We start from the raw sequence: 11,962 nt of genomic DNA, 5'->3' as shown, positions 1-11,962 counted from the left end.
GTTAACTTCTTACAGAGCTATGGTACTTTCATCAAAACTAAGACAGTAATTCGGGTGCAATTCTCTAAACTAAACAACACAGTTTATTCAGATTTCGTCAGTTTTTTCCACTAATGTCCTACTGATCCAGGATCCAATGCAGGGTACCACTGTAGAGTCATCGTCAGGCACTGCCCCCTCCAATCTTGAGGGTTTTTGTATTTTGGGTTTTGGTTTCTGGTTTTTTTGGTCTTTCTTTCATGTCCTTCAGATGGCTGAAGAATAATGGTCAGGTATTGTGAAGATGTCCTTGAATTTACCTTTGTCTGATGTTTTCTCCTGATTGGACTAAAGTTATATATTTGTAGGAAGATTCCCCCTGACAGGATGTGCCCTACCTGCATATCAGGTTACACATGATGTAAACATGATTTGACATACTAACCTTGATTACTTAGTTAAGGTGGTGTCTGGCAAGTTTCTCTACTATATAGTTAGGATTTTTCCCTTTTCAGTCTACACTTAAAAGTCGGTTGGGGGTCCCTGGGGGTCCCAGGCAGTGGGTTGTGTCTGACTCTTGGTTTCAGCTCAGGTCATGATCTCACAGGTTTTAAACTCAAAACCTGCATCAGGCTCTGTGCTGTCAGGGCAAGCCTGCTTGGGATTCTCTCTCCCTCTCTCTCTGGCCCTTCCCAGCTTGTTCTCTTTCTCTCTCATAATAAATAAATAACTTTTTAAAAAGTGGGTTCCTAATGCGGCACCCAGGTGGCTCAGTAGATTAAACATCCAACTCTTGATTTCAGGTCATGATCTTGAGGTTCATGAGTTCCAGCCTCGCATCAGCTCTGCACTGATGGTGCAGAACTTGCGTGGGCTCCGCCCACCCCCCAAATAAACTTAAAGTGAGTTGCTAACTCCAGTGCACACTCAGGGGTAGAGGAAGAAAGCCCCATCTCGAATTTTTGGTCATAGTTTAAAATATTCATTAGTAAATTTAAGGAGAGGCCCTCTGAGGCTATACAAATACACTGTTTCTATTTAGTTTTGGCCACTAATTAAGTTTTCATTGCTGGTTCTTGCCTGCAACTACGTTTACTGGGGTGTTCTAAATAGTGACTTTTCTATTGTACTTCTTCTGTATGTATTGAGATTGTCTGTAAAGGAAAAATTTTTATTTTCCCCACTTATTTATTCCATCATTTATTTCTGTCAGTACAGGCTCGTAGGTATTTTACTCTCAACCATTGTTACTCAGCCCCACCTTTCCCACCCAACCCTTTGATCTGGTTTACATTTTATAATTTTACTCTTTTCAGAATGTCTACAGAATTACATAATATGTATCTTCTGGGTGTGGCTTTTTCACTTGGCAAAATCCATTTAAGATTCATTTGTGTTTTTGCTCCTTTTCTTAAATTGGCTCCTTTATCCCCACTCTTTTCATTTCATCGAATGCTATTATGTTATTACATTGCTCAAATTGTTCCAGCTTTGGTATTGAGAGCTATTGCAGGTTAGCTTTGGGGCCCTTTTAACAAATCCTTATAACGGTTTTTAAAGCACTTCCTTACTTTTTGACACACAAGATGCTCCAGGCTCCTTGATTTTTCCCCGCCCAGCCCTAGATTCAGGCCTTTCTCCAAGAAGCCATAGTTCCTTTTATTGGAGAAATCGAGATCTGAGCTCCAGGTGTGCTAATTGGTGCTGGGTGAAATTGTTTCTAGACCCTGTCAGCTGACTCAGGTAAGTAATACATGTCTGTACTCCATGCTAGAAATTTGAATCACAGTATCCATATATTACTTTTATCAGTATACATACATGTAACTACATATGTGAAAATTAGTGAGCTAACACTAATACCTTTTATTCTAACTCAGGGTTCATTCTAGCCTTCCCACCCACTTCTTGCTTATCTTTAACTTCATAGTTAGACAGAGATACCTGGCTTCCATTATCTACAATATGTTTATTCTTTTTACCCTAATATACATGTAAAATAGTTTCAGAATTGCTAACCCCTGTGAGAATTTATCAACTAAACTAGAGTGTTTATGTATAGTTCTTTTTGTTTTGGGTCTTAATGTATCCAGTCAAAATGTTGCTTTATGGAATTATTTAAGTCAGCTCCTTTTCCCCCACTTTTAAAACTCAGGTTATGTGATAAATACAGTTGTAAAAACAGTCACTAGGGGGCGCCTGGGTGGTTAAGCATCTGACAGTTGGTTTCCACTCCGGTCATAATCTCATGGGTTCCTGAGTTCCAGTCTTGCATCAGGCTCTGCACTAACAGCACAGAGCCTGCTTGGGATTCTCTCTATCCCTCTCCTGTGCATGTGGTCTCTCTCTCTCTCTCTCTCTCTCTCTCTCAAAATGAATAAACTTAAAAAAAATCTTAAAAAAAGTCATTCAACATAGTCTGCATTACATCTATACCGTTTGATTTTTTTTCTTTATTTGAATAAGTTTCATTCTCTCTGTACGTGGCACACAGATGTAGGTTTTGATGAATGCATCACTTCAGTGCCATAAACCTCTGCAGTACTATTACTATAAAAATTCCCTTGGGTGACCTGTTATTACTCAACTCCTTTTCTTCCCAACTCCCTGGCATCCACTGATTTGATTTTTTCTCCTTTCTCCACATCCTCACCAACTTTTGTTCCTTAGTTGTTAATGTTAGCCATACTGACAGGTATGGTATCTCATTGTGGTTTTCATTTGTATTTTCCTAATGATGAGTGATGTTGAGCATCTTTTCATGTGTCTATTATGGATGTCTTCCTTGGAAAGGTGCCTATTCATGTCTTCTGCCCATTTCTTCACTGGATTATGTTTTTTGGGAATATTTTATTTTTAAACAATCTCTATACCACCCAATGTGGGGCTCAAACTCACAACCCCAACATCAAGAGTCACATGCTCCACCAACTGAGCCAGGCAGGCTCCTCTACACCTGTAATTTTCAAAAGCACTAAATTGTATATTATATACATTCATTATCTTTAATTACTATATTATATATGTATATATATATAGCTATAGCATATATAATTTCAAATTCCAGTAGGTCATTTCTAGTACCTAAAATACATTTGATTTTGTGTGATCACTTTGTATCTTGTAATCTTCTTATATTTTGAGCTTTTTAAAATATTTATTTAAGGAGAGAGAGAGAATTTGAAGAGTGGACAGGCAGAGAGAGAGGGAGAGAGAGAATCCCAAGCAGGCTTTGCACTGTCAGCGCAGAGCCCAACACGGGGCCCCTTCTCATGAACCATGAGATCATGACCTGAACCAAAATCAAGAGTCAGATGCTTAACTGACTGAGCTACCCAGGTGCTCCTTGAACTTTTTTTTTATGGGTTCCATGTAATTTTCTACATGGGCAAACCTGTCCTCTGCAAGTAGACATTGTTTTTCTTTCTTCTTTTCTTACTTGTATGCCTTTTATGTCTTCTTATCCTATTGCACTAGCTATAAATTCCAGTACAATGTTGTAAAAGTGGTGAGGTCATCCTTGCTTTCTTCCTGGTGTTAGCAGGAAAGCATGAATTCTTTCATCATGAAGTATGATGTTAGCTGGAAGTCTGTTTCAATGCCCTGTATCAGGTTAAGGAAGTTCTCTTCTATTCCTAATATACTGGACATTTTTACTGTTATTGGATGATGAATTTTATCAATTGTTCTGTCCACATATATTGAGATGTGCCTGTGGCTTTTCTTCTTCAGTGTTAATATGGCAAACTACACTGATTGCTTTTTTTAAACTTTTTATTTTAGAGTAGCTTTGGACTTACAGAAACATTACAAAGAGAGTACGAGATTCCATATCCCCACACCCAGTTTTCCCTATTATTAACATCTTACTTTAGTTTGGTACATTTGTCATAATTAATGAACCAATACATTAGTACTTTATTAAGAGTACCTTACTAATTACCTATGTCCTTTTTCTGTTCTAGGATACCATCCAGAATGAATACATGTACTTGTCGCCTCTGGCTCCTTTGGCTGTGACAGTTTTTCTGACTTTTATTTTCACCTTCCTCATTTTTGATAATTTTGGCAAATTTGAGGAGTCATGACCAGGTATTTTGTAGGATGTCCTACTGGAAATGTCTGCTGTTTTTCTCATGATTAGACTGCAATTGTATGTTTTGGGGAGGAAAACCCCAGAGCTGAAATGTTACTTGAGCACATGCTATCAACATGACTTATCACTTCTGAGGTGTCCCTGTTAATCACTTGTCACCTGGCTGAGGTAGCATTATTCAGTTTTCTCCTCTACAGAGTTACTCTTTGCTCTCCTGTTTTCATACTGTCCTCTTTGGAAGGAAGTCACTGTGTGTAGTGACACATAAGGAGTGGAGAGTTATTCTTCACCTCCTTGTGGGCAGAATATCTGGAATGTATTTGGAATTCTCACAGAAAATTTGTGTGTTCTTCCCCATTTAGTAATCTATTCATTTATTTATAACAGTATGGACTTGTGGATATTTACTTTATGCTTTACACAATCCTTCTTTATTTTTTTAAAATGTTTATTTATTTTTGAGAGAGCAAGCAGGGAGGGACAGAGAGGGGGACAAGTGGCTCAGAAGCAGACTCTGCTGACAGCAGAGAGCCCCATGTGGGGCTCAAAGTCACAAACCATGAGATCATGATCTGAGCCGAAGTTGGACACTCAACTAACTGAGCCACATGGGCACCCCAATCCTGTTTTATTTTCTTGCTCAGATTGTTCCAGTTTTGGCCACTGGGGCTCTTTCAGTTAGTTCCTCTGCTACCCTTTCCCCATTAAAAAAAATAATAATAAGTTTTATTACAATATAATTTACATAGCACACAACTGACCCATTTAGAGTGCACAACTTAGTGGTGTTTAGTATATTCATAGGTAAGAGTGATCCTCACCACAGTCAAACTTAGAACATTTTCATCACCTCAAGAGAAGCTCCAAACCTTTATTACCCCCAGCCCTGTCCTAAGCAACTAGTTATCTACTTTTCTCTCTATAGATTTGCCTCTTTGGGACATTTCAAATATGCAGAATCAAATATGTGGCCTCTTGTGACTGATTTCTTTCACTTAGCATAATGTTTTTCAAAATTCATCCCATGTTTTAGCATGTATTAGTACTTCATTCTTTTTGTTTTGTTTTGTTTTGTTTTTTACTAAATAATACCACATTGGATATACCACATTTTGCTTACCCATTTATCAGTTGATGGCCATTTGAGTTGTTTCCATTTTGGCTATTATGAATAATGTTGCTGTGAACATTCAAGTGTAAGTTTTGAATGGATATATGTTTTCATTTCTCTTGGGTATTTACCTAGAAATTAAATTACTGATTCAGATGGTAACTGTATGTTTAATATTTGGAGGAACTGATAGCCTGTTTTCCAAAGGATTCACCATTTTTCATTTTCACCAGAGTGTATGATGGTTCCTATTTTTCCACATCTTTAATGCAGATTGTTTTTACCTGACATTTTTATTCTAGTCACTCTAGTTGGTGTTGAAGAGGTATGCACTGTAGTTTTGATTTGCATTTCCCTGATGAATAATCAAGGTAAACATCTTTTCATAAGTTTGTAAACCATTTGTTATCTTCTTTGGAGAGTTTTTATCAGATCATTTGCTCATTTGGGTTGTTGTCTTAAGAACTGATTTGTAGAGATGCCTCAGTAGCTTAGTTGGTTAATGCTTCCAGCTTCAGCTTAGGTCATGATCTTGTGGTCTGTGGGTTTGAGCCCCGTCTTGGGCTCTGTTCTGAAAGCTCAGAGCCTGGCACCTGCTTCGGATACTGTGTTACCCTCTTTCTCTGCCCCTCCCCATCTTGTTCTCTCTTTCTCTCTCTCTCTCAAAAATAAACATTAAAAATTAAAAAAAAACTGATTTGTAGAAGTTCTTTATATACTCTAGATGCAAATTTCTTATAACATATTTGAATTGCAAATATGCAATCCCATTTTGTGGGTTGTCTTTTCACTCTCTTGTTAGTGTCCTTTCAAGTACAAATGTTTTTCATTTCAAAGTACAGTTTATCTATATTTTGTTTTATTGCTTGTGATTTTGGTGTCATATCTAAGTGCTCATCACCAAATCCAAAATCATGTAGCTACACCCCTATCTAAGAGTTTTCTTCTAAGAGTTTTATAGTTGTAGCTACTATGTTTAGGTCTTTGATACATTTTGAATTAATCTTCTCATATGGTATGAAGTAAGGGTTCACGTTTATTTCTAAGTGGCTATCTGGTTGTACTAGCACTATTTTTTAAACAATTATTCTTTCCCCACTGAATGTTCTCGGCCAAAAAACCAGCTGACCATAGATGTATGTGTTTATTTCTGGACTCTCGGTTCTGTTTCACTGATATCTCCCCTTATGTCTATACTACACTGTCTTGATGCATTTGCTTTAGGTAAGTTTTGAAATTGGTGACTGTGAGTCCTCCAACTTTGTTTTCTTTTTGAAGATTGTTTTGGCTGTTCTAGGTCTCTTGCTAACTCATATAATTTTTTGAATCAGCTTGTCAATTTCTGTGAAGAAGCCAGTTAGGACTATGACAGAATTTCACCAAATCTGTAGATTCACTTGAGGAGGATTGCCGTCATAACAATACAACTTTTCTGCTTCAAAACTATGGGATGCTTTCCCATTTCGTTAGGTTTTTAAGTTTTCATCAATGTCTTGTAGTTTTTAGGTACAAGTCTTGTTCTTTTTTTTAAAAATTATTCCAAAGTATCCTATTCTTCTGATGCTATTATAAATGGTATTGTTTCCTTAATTTCATTTGCAAGTTGTTCATTACAAGTATATAGAAATACAATTGATTTTTTATGTTGATCTAGTATCCTGCCACCTTGCTGAACTCAAGGATTCTTTAGGATTTTATATATACAAGAAAATGTCATCTTGGATGAAAAGAGATTTACTTCTTACTTTCCCATCTGGATGACTTTTATTTCTTCTTATCTAATTGCCCTGAGTAAAATGTCTAGTACAAAGTTAAATAAAAATGACAATAACTGACGTCCTTGAATTTTAATTGATCTTGTTGGAAAAGCATCTAGTCCTTCATCATTGAGTATGTTATTAGCTGCAGATTTTCCTGGATGATCCTTCTCAGATTGAAGAAATTTCCTTTTATTCCTCATTTGTTGAGTTCTTTTACTGCGAAAGGATATTGAGTTTTGTTCATTGTTTTGTGTCTGTTGAGATGATCATGTGCTTTTTGTTTTGTATATTCTTTATATGGTATATTACATTAATTGATTTTTGAAAGTTAAACCAACCTTGCATTCCTGAGGAAGATTTCCCTTCATCATGATGTATATAATGTTTTTGTATGTAGCAGGATCCAGTTTGCTATAATTTTCCTGGAGATTCTTTTGCCCATATTAATAAAAGATACTTGGTCTTGTTTTATTTTTTAATTTTTTGGCATGCCTTTGGTTTTGATAGGATAATACTGGTCTCATAGAATGAGTTAGAAAAAGTACCATCCTCTTCTATTTTTTGGAAGTGTTTGCAAAGAATTGGTATTGATTCTTCTTTAAATGTTTGGTAGAATTTACTTGTGAGCCCTCTAGGCCTAGGCTTTTCTTGCTGGTAGTTATTGATTAGTGACTTTGTGACTTTACATGTTGTAGGTCTACTCAGATGTCCATTTCTTTTTCAGTCCCTTGGGTCCTTTGTGTCTTTCTAGGAATTTTCCCATTCATTCTAAGGTATCTAACTTATTGGCATGTAATTACTCATATTATTTCTTATCATCTTTTTTTTTGTTTGTTTCTGTAAGGTGGGTAGTAAAGTCCACTCTTTTCTTTCTTTCTTTCTTTCTTTCTTTCTTTTTAAAGTTGTATTTATTTCTGAGAGAGAGAGAGAGAAACAGCGTGAGCAGGGGAGGGTCAGAGAGAAAGGGAGACACAGAATCTGAAGCAGGCTCCAGGCTCTGAGCTAGCCTTCAGCACAGAGCACGATGTGGGGTTTGAATCCACGAATTGTGTGATCATGACCTGAGCCGAAGTCGGACGCTTAACCGACTGCACCACCCAGGCGCCCCAACACTCTTTCATTTCTGATTCTAGTGCTTTGAGTACCACTCTCTCCTCTATCCACTCCCCTCTCATCTGTCTGCCAAATGAGATGGCAAAAAATGTTTGCCAATTTTTTTTTAATCTTTTCAAAGCACCTACTTTTGGTTACATTGATTTTCTCCAGTATTGTTCTGGTCTCTATTTTATTAATTTGTAATCTAATCTTTTGTTATTAACTCTTACTGCTTGCTTCAAGTTTATTTTACTTTCTCTTCTTAAGGCCTTAATGTGGAAGTTTGGTTTATTGATTTGAGGTCTTTCTTATTTTAAATATAGGCACATGCAGCTATAAATTCCTCACTAAGTCTTGCTTTAACTGCATCCTATATATTTTGCTATGTTGTGTCTTCAATTTCTTTTATCTCAAGGTATGATATAAATTCTTATTTTTTTATTTGGACCATTTGTTATTAGGAGCATGTTGTCTAGTTTCTACATATTTATAAGTTTCCCAAATTTCCTTTTGTTATTGATTTACGTTTCCATTCCATTGTGATTTGAGAACATACTCTGTATTATTTCTATCATTTCAAATTTCCTTAGGTTTGTTTATGGCCTAGCTTATGGTCTATCTTGAAGAATGTTCTATGTGAACCTCTATGTGGAGAAGAATGTGTATGCTGGTGTTGTTGGATGGAGTTTTCTTTTTTTTTTTTTTTTAATTTTTATTTATTTATTTATTTCTAGGAGAGAGAGACAGCGTGAGCAGGGGAGGGTCAGAGAGAGAGGGAGATACAGACTCTGAAATAGGCTCTAGGTTCTGAGCTGGCAGTAAGCACAGAGCACGACGCGGGGCCCGAACCCGCGAACCGCGAGATCATGACCTAAGCGAAAGTCGGACGCTTAACCGACTAAGCCACCCAGGCGCCCCGGATTGAGTTTTCTATAGATATCTCTTAGGTGTAGTTGGTTTGTGGTGCTGTTCATCTTCTTTATTGTTGTTAATCTTCTGTCTAGTTGTTGTATCTTCTTGGAAGTGAGGAATTGAATACTAGCCTCTGACTAGTATTTTGAGTTGTCTATGTCTCCCTTCAAACCTTGCAGTTTTTGCTTCATTTGTTTTGGAGCTTCATTTTTAGGTGTGTATGTGTTTATAATTGTTATATTTTCCTGATGGATTGACGCTTAACATGCCCCTTTTTATGTCTAGTAACACTTTTTGCTTAAAAGTCTATTTTGTCTGATGTTAGTATAGCCACTTCTCCTTTTTTGCAGCTGCTGTTTATATATAACCTTTCCATGCTTTTACTTTAAATCTATTTATATCCTAGATGTAAAATGTGTTTCCTGTAGACAGCATATAGGAGGATACTGCTTTTTTTTCCCATCTAACAAACACTTCCTTTAGATTATATTGTTTAATCCACTTACATTTGGTGTTATTATAATATAGTTAGATTTGAACTGTCAGCACAGAGCCCGATGTGGTGCTCGAACCCACGAACCATGAGATCATGACCTGAGCCAAAGTCGGATGTTTAACCGACTGAGCCACCCAGGCACCCATAAATATCTCATTTTTAATCTACTACTTCTTTACTATCTTCTGCATTAAGTGAATATTCTCTAAAGTGGCATTTTAATTGCTTTAATGATTTTTTTCATAATAACTTTTAAGTTATTTCCTTATTGGTTGTCCTAGGGTTTACTACAATCTTCTGTTTTCCTGGTACAGTGGTCCACCCTCCTTCATGGAGATATGTTCCAAGACCCTCTGTGGATGCCGGAAACTGCATATCGTACCAAACCTTAGTCATACTAAAGTTTTTCCTATACATGCATATGATAAAGTTTAATTTATACAGTAGACACAGTAAGAGATTAATAAAAATAACTAATAATAAAACAAAAGTTTTAGCAATATACTCTTATAACGGTTATGTGAAAGTGGTCTCTCTCAAAATAATCTATTGTACTGTACTTAGCCTTCTTCTTATGATGATGTGAGATGATAAAATGCTCACGTGATGAGATGAAATGATGTAAATGTCATAAGCATTGTTACATAGCCTTAGGTTACCATTGGCCTTTTGATAATACATCATAGGTAACTGAAACCACAGAAAAGGAAATGCAGATGGTAGGGGGACTGCTACATATAAAAGCTTGTTTTTGTATAACTTTAAAAATTATGGTAAAAAATCATATGACATAAATTTACAATCTTAACCATTTTTTTAAATGTTTTATTTATTTTTGAGAGAGAGCAAGCATGAGCAGGGGAGGGGCAGAGAGAGAGGACAGAAGATTCAAAGCTCTGCATTCATTGACAGTAGTGAGCCTAATGTGGGGCCTGAACACACAAACCATGAGGAAAACCTGAGCTGAAGTCAGACACTCAACCCAATTAAAAATGAGCAAATGATCTGAATAAAAACTCTCCAAAGAAGATAACAAATGGTTTACAAACTTATGAAAAGATGTTTACCTTGATTATTCATCAGGGAAATGCAAATCAAAACTACAGTGCATACCTCTTCAACACCAACTAGAGTGACTAGAATAAAAATGTCAGGTAAAAACAATCTGCATTAAAGATGTGGAAAAATAGGAACCATCATTCACTCTGGTGAAAATGAAAAATGGTGAATCCTTTGGAAAACAGGCTATCAGTTCCTCCTAATATTAAACATACAGTTACCATCTGAATCAGTAATTTAATTTCTAGGTAAATACCCAAGAGAAATGAAAACATATATCCACACAAAACTTACACATGAATGTTCACAGCAACATTATTCATAATAGCCAAAATGGAAACAACTCAAATGGCCATCAACTGATAAATGGGTAAGCAAAATGTGGTATATCCAATGGAGTATTATTTAGTAAAAAAAAAAAAAAGTGCTAAAACATGGGATGAATTTTGAAAAACATTATGCTAAGTGAAAGAAATCAGTCACAAGTCCTTTTTAGGGTAAAGGACACCTGTTCGAATTTCTTATAGGTCAGGTCTACACTGACTTAGCTTGACTAATCTTTGGTTAGGCTCCTCTTCCCTTCATGAGCCCCTGAATTTCATTTTTCCGCAGGCCTGAGCATGCACCCTGAATAGCTCATCCCAAGGTTGGCTGACCACAGTGGGAACATTTTATGACAGACTACCCCATCATGCTTTTTGTTCGTCTCCCCCACTCACTTCCCCAGTTTCCTCTCAAAATTTTCTGTTGACCCTTTTTCATATTCCCTATAGAAGAAAAACCTTTTTCTAAAGTTTATTTCCTTATTTAAGTAATTTCCACACCCAATATTTGGCTTGAACTCAAAACTCTGAGATCAAGAGTCACATGCTCCACCAACTGAGCCAGCCAAGTGCCCCTTTTTTCTATTCAATCTTAAGATGCTTTCAGATTGAAGTCAGAGCATTGTTCCTATCGCAATAGTGTTTTTGAAATACGTTTCTCCTTACCGAAGTCTGGATTTATTTTTATGTGATATATGAAGGGCCCAGTTGCTTATCTTCCTCACTGTTGAGAGAAATGCTATTATTTTATCTACTGTTTAATATTATTTTTTTATTTCATTGCTAGAATTTCCTAGTATTTACTTCATTTAGCTTTCTATTATTCGAGGTAATTTTCCCATTTATGTTAATATACATTGATTTATATTTTCGCCTCCTTTGGTAGCTTGGTGTTCAAAGGCACACAGCACACAGGTTTTAAGACTATTTCTCTGAGCTACTGAAAAAATACAGGGCTGCGTACATAAGAGACAATCCCATGCCACAATCTCTTAATTACAAAAGAAATATCAACGTTTCTAAAATTCTCTAGGTCCTGGGCGAGCGGACTTGTGGGAAACGGAGTCCGGAAGTTTGTGAGCCCGCCCCGCGTGGTTATGGGAACGGGTCTTATGCGGCTTCTTCTGCGCA

This window comes from Hyaena hyaena, unplaced genomic scaffold (genome assembly GCF_003009895.1).
Source record: "Hyaena hyaena isolate Hyena2069 unplaced genomic scaffold, ASM300989v1 scaffold_1038, whole genome shotgun sequence".
Lineage (NCBI taxonomy): Eukaryota > Metazoa > Chordata > Mammalia > Carnivora > Hyaenidae > Hyaena > Hyaena hyaena.
This window is presented reverse-complemented; position numbering follows the sequence as displayed.